General features: G+C 45.1%; 1 pseudogene; it reads right to left on the reverse strand.

Annotated features, from left to right (window-relative positions):
- Positions 1-3449: 3449 nt before the first annotated feature.
- On the reverse strand, positions 3450-5651 carry LOC101576762 (annotated as a pseudogene).
- Positions 5652-5989: the final 338 nt, after the last annotated feature.

A 5989-nucleotide genomic window follows, 5' to 3' on the forward strand; every position in this document is an offset into this window, starting at 1 on the left:
CCCATTATAGACCTCAGTTGCTGGGTAAAGTAGAAAGAGCTATCAGCTATCACTGATTAATGTTCTGTCTTAAGGCCCATCTCACTAAACTAACACTCCTGCTTCACAAAGACAGTGTTTCCTTCCTCCCAATTACTCTCTGTAGAATCGGGGCCCCTGACAGCCTATGGAATATAGTCCTTTTGAGCTTTTATATGGCCAGACCTTTCTGCTCAGGCCAGACCACAGGCCAATTCTGTAACAAGCCTGAAAAGAAATACAACACACTGCCAGTCTTCTCCTGCCTTCTCCTGACACTCTTATGAGGACAACCTGTCTAACAATTTTTTGTTGTTGTTGTTTAGTTTTTGAGACTAGTCTCACTATGCAGTTCAGGCTGACCTTGGACTCACTGTGTAGCTGAAGCTGACCTCAAACTCTTGGCAATCTCCCTGGCTCAGCACTCTTCTTCCTTTCACCACATCCTGCTGTTGCAATTCCCGCAGTTTTCCCAAATCGTTCCTAATTACCTTTATAAAATTTTGGGGCTGGGGAGATAGCTCAGTAGAATAAATGCTTGCCTGGCAAGCACAAGGGCCTGAGTTCAATCCCTGGTTCTGCAAAAAGAAACTTTGGGGCTAACTCATTCTTTGCTGAATTGCTCCAATCCTATCTTAGCCAAAGATTGGTGGCTCTGTATTTTTCTGTGTATAGCAACCTATGTGGCTGTTACAGTTCCTCCCCAGGTCTGGGACTCTACTGACTGTGTATACCATTCCCAAGATGAAATGAAGGGCCCACTCAGAGTCCTCAATAAAATGTCCATAGCCACTTTCCCTATCACTGGCAAGACAAAAAGGCTCCAGGCAGGATACATGGCCCAATTCGTCTAGTCTTCAACTTCTTTTGTGTGTGTGTATGGGGCGGGAGGATACCAGGTATTGTACTCAGGACCTTACACTGGCCAGGCAAGCACTTATTCTACGGAGCTATCTCCCGGCCCCTATTCCTCCAGTTTTACTTCACTAATGCTTCTGCATATGAGAGCTCTGCTAAGCGCATACATACCTCATAACCACTGGTATTCCTCTGAACTTCCAAGCCCCAATTTGCATTCAGTGTAATTGGTCCTCTGGTACATTACTAGGACATCTGCTCCCCTATCAGTGCACTACTGTTACTGGTCTTATATGATGATGCCAGTTAGCAGGTTACTCAGAATACCTCATTCACTTAGCTTGTCTGCTTTTCTAGTTCTCCCAAAGTTGTGATGTCACTGCTCAATAGACTGAGTTCTGCAACAGACATCATGTCCCACACATGCACCCCCCCGTGAACTCCATTCATCAATCTCCCACTTGCTCAGACTGTCTCTTGCCTACCTTTGATTATTTCTCACAGTGATTCCTAATAGACACCGAAAAATTCTTCATACAACGAGGTATAATAGTAGGTGCTAGTCAGATCTCATGCAAGACACCCCGCCAGCTCCTAACAGTTGTTACCCTAACAGGCACCCTGGCCATCTGTGAAAGAGAAAATAAAAGAGTCTCACACCTCTTTAACATCCCAAACCAATTCTGTTTACCCAGTCAAGAGATTTTTTTTTTTTCCTCTGTGGGACCTCCAACTACTTGTGCCTCCTCACTAATTGGAGTGGCACCCGCACACTGACATGCCTCACTTCAAAAATAGACATTGCCGTGGAGACCAGAGTCTGTCTGTCGCCATTAAAACACAGGTCTGACAATGTGGAGCAGTACATCTGATAGACCTGCTTATCGGTTTGGGATCATTGCTGCTGCGGGAACAGGCACAGCAGGTCTAACTACTTCTCTGACCTCCTATCACTCCCTTTCCCAAGATCTTTCTGACAGTCTCAGATAAATAGTTGACTCCAGTCTCACCTTACAAAACCAGACTCCCTGGCAGCAGTGACCTTTCAGAATTGGTAGAAGTTTAGATCTCATCACAGATAAAGGTGGGTTGTGTGTCTTCCTTGGGGAAGAATGTGGGGTTTCACACCAACTAGTCAAGCATTGTGTGGGATGCAGCCAAAGGACTGATGGAAAGGGCTTCAGAAATTAGCACCTGTCTGATTCTCAGACTAATGTTTGGGGCTAGTCATTTTTGAAATACAAAATCTTACCCTGCTATTGTCTTCAAATAAAAACATGTATTTAATATCATGCATGTGCACTGTGGCAACCACAAGAAAAATCCAGCAGCTGTCATTACTGTGCAATTAAGGCAGTATTGTTCCTTTGGTGTGTCAAACTTCTGTCATTGGTCTATTAACGTTTTAAAATGTTTGAGTTATAATAGTAATAAAAATGGGACTTTCAGATTTATATGGATTCCAGAAATCATTCTGTGTTTGTAAAAGCTTTTATCTAAGTCAAATATTCAAATATTTATCCTTTCAGACTTTAGCCAAAATGAGTATTCAGAGCATCTCTGAATTAACCCTTTGATAGACTCCACAGATGGGTTGGTGAGCCATCGTTTTCTCTACAAATAGTCTCCTTTATGGTCATTACAGTATTCCTGTGTTTTATGGGGTTTAATTTCCCCATAGGGAGAAAGATTTATGGAAGCCCTTGCTAGGTATAGGGATATTCACATAACTTCCAAGGTACACCAGATCTTTTCCTCTTTAAAAAATTTTGGTTTTTTGTGTTTATTTGTACATGTTTGCTGTACATAGTTGTCTCAGTTACTTTCTTTGTTGCTAAGACAAAATACCCAATGTACCAAAGTAAAGGAAGAGAGCTTTATTTTGGCTCACAATTTGTAGAGGTTTCAGTTCATAGTTGGCTTGTTCCAAAATCAGCTGGCATGACTGAGAGATGGTCCATGGCAGGGCAAGCAGAAAACAGCAAGATCAAGGCCTCAGGAAGGATATGTATCCTTCAGGCTACTCCTCCAGTGACCCACTGCTTCCCATCAGGCTTTTCCTCCCAACATCACATCCAGCTATAAACCCATCAGCGGACTAATCCAGTGATGAATATCTCGTACCCATGATCCAGTCACTTCCCCAAAGCTCACCCTATGAATGCATGAGGTTTTGAGGGTGTGATCTCTACATATAAATTCTAACAATGGCGATTACATTTATTATGGAGAGTTCGTATATACACATAATGTGTCTTAATTCTTTTTACTTCTTGCCTCACTTTTCTCATTGCTGGGACAAAATACTTGACACCCAGAAGTTAAGAGGAATAGAGAGCCCCTCCTGGTCCTCATAGAGATCTGGGAAGTTTGTATTTGTAATCCCATGAAAAACTTATTGAAATCCTATTGAGTTAATTCTAACCTACCACTCCCAGTGCAACCCATGGTGTAAATAAAGACACAATATTATATGCAAGTAGTGGGGAATCCAGGAGGTAATTCCTGAGTCTAGCTCTGATGATGGCTAACTGGAACAAAGGCCTTGACCCAGGAGTGAACCCAGATTTTATTCATGAAGAAGGGAGTGACTTGAGGATGAGTGAGTGTAAGAATGGCGGATAGTATATGAATGCTGGGCTAGGTTGGAGGCCTGAAATCACCTCTGCAAGAGAGCTTGATGCCCTGTAGGCTTCATTCATGCATGTCTTAAAGAAGTGCTGCAGGCTGATGGCGGACTGCACATCTGCCTTATCCTAAGACAGTTTGTTAAACTGCTTGAACATGCTCAGAACCTGGGCAAACTCTTGTGAGATGAATTGAAGTGATTGCTTTTCCCAGAGGCAGGTACATATCAGAGTTAGGTCCAGGTTGGCCATGGACAACGTAGAGTTAGTAGCCAGCTAATGCATGAGGTGGCAGGGTTCATGGTAGAATAGGGTCACCAGCATACTTTTACATTTTCTCTGGTTGGTTGGTGAGAGCTTGGCCACCATGCCAGCACTGTCAACACCATCTATGTTAAGGTTGCTAGCCTCCTTTTTCAGGTCCGGGAGCATGTAGCTGAGTGAACTGCTCCACTCCTCTTCTGGTTCTTCAGGACTGGCAGTTGGTAGTCCAGGTGGAAGTAAGACTTATATTGGTTGTACATGAGTAGGTCATCTGGCTTTTGGCAGACATGGCAGATGGTGGCAGAGTAATCTAGATTGCCTGGGCTAGCATCTGGGGCTGAGGTGTCCTTAGGAGCTATCACCTTCAGACCTGAACTACTGCTGCCACTAGGAGAAGTCAGGTGGGGCCCTCAGCACCAGGGACATTGGCCAGAGCCATCAGCACAGCCTTGATCTGAGGGCACGCAGCAGCAGCAGGAGAAATGCCAATGATGGCCTACCTTTTCTTCTCTTCACGGGAGAGAGGTTTGGGGCACCAGGAACCTTGGGTGCCACTAGGAGCATAGTTCCAGCTTGAACAGCAGCTCTGGCAACTACAATGAGGTTATAGTTTTCAGCTGGAAAGATCTTGAAGCCATGTGGCTGGCTATCTGCTGCAAGGTCCAGGTCCAGGCATTTGGCACCCACCCATGACATCTTGCCCATAAGGCTGCTTACCTCATCCTTACCAGAGCAGAACCACTTAATGTCAGCTCTTCACTGGAGTATGGGTCATCTGATCCAAAGCCATACCCTCCTGTGTTTCCATGGGTTGGCTACTGCCAGAGTCCTCCTTGCTCAGGGGTCTTAGGGACTCTTGGGATGCCATAGATGTAGGGCCTGTGGAATGGGTACCCGAACACTCAGCTACAATCTTGCCAAAGGCTTTAGCACTCTTGGTCAAGGCAATGAAGTCCCACTAAAACTTATCTTGCCATGTAGATCCTAAGGACTCAGTGCAGCTAGAAGTAGATCAACATTTTAGAAAGCAGAAAGACTGGGGACAGGGAAATGGCTCAGTAGAATAAGCTCTTACCTGGTGAGCACAAGGGCCTGAATTCAGTCCCTGGTTCCCCCCCAAAATAAAAATAAATAAAAAAGCAGAAAGACTGTGTTGTCACTCTCCAGAGGTCAAGAGGTGAAGGACAAGATGTGCTCCTGTTGCTTCTTCTTCTTTTTTTTTTTTTTTTTTGCGGAACCGGGGATTGAACTCAGATCCTTGCATTTGCCAGTCAAGTGCTTATCCTACTGAGCCATCTCCCCAGCCCCTCCTGTTGCTTCTTGATCTTGGTCAAGGCCCAGTGCTGTTGTTCCAGGTGCTCCTGCCACCCCTAGCTACCTTGTGAGCATTGCTGAGCAGACACAGCTCCACTTATTCAGCTCCTTCATCATTTGCAAAATGGCCATCTTGATGTCCACCTGCACAAGCTTCTGCATATCAGACACATGGTGGATGGAGATGTGAACTTTCTTGGTACTCTTCTGCAATATGACATGTCTGTCCCCAAGGCATTTCGCCATTGAGTCCAGAATTTTGCACTGGTTCCTCACTGCATCTTCCAGGAATTGGTACTTGCAGTCCTTATGGCTGTTGTACTGGCAGTCCCAACAGGTGAGGTATCACAGCTCTACAGAACAGCATGAGCGGTTTATGCTTATTCACATTGCACTAGGCAGTGTGCTAACCATCCTAGGACTTGGTTGGCTTAGTGAAGCACACAATATGGTCATTGGTATACTCCACCACTGGTGGCCTCCATGCAGGTCTTGCACAGTGGCTCAGAACACGCCATGCAATCCCTGGTGGCTGGCATTATCTTTGCAGCTGGTGCAACACTGGCTCATATTAGTGGCTACAAGGTTGGGTTCAGATGGGGTCCTCACTTGTCTGTCTTCTCCATTCCATTTCCAAGCCTTCCCTACTTCCTCTTCAGGCAAGTCCACTGAGTTCTTTTTAGTTTAACACATTGGGACACACTGTGTTCCTTACATGGAGCCTCTCTTTCCCTCCCCAGGACCTTACCCACTCTCTTCTTCTTGTGGCAGAATCTACCTTCTTTAACACCTGCCTCACATGCCAGCTTTGCTCATGTTCCTTGTTTTTCCCAGACAATGTCAGTAAAATCAGAATTCATTTTTTAACCTCTACAGAAACTGCTGAGCCCTGTGTTTGGACATCCTGG

This window comes from Octodon degus, unplaced genomic scaffold (genome assembly GCF_000260255.1).
Source record: "Octodon degus isolate 3935 unplaced genomic scaffold, OctDeg1.0 scaffold00355, whole genome shotgun sequence".
Classification (NCBI taxonomy): domain Eukaryota; kingdom Metazoa; phylum Chordata; class Mammalia; order Rodentia; family Octodontidae; genus Octodon; species Octodon degus.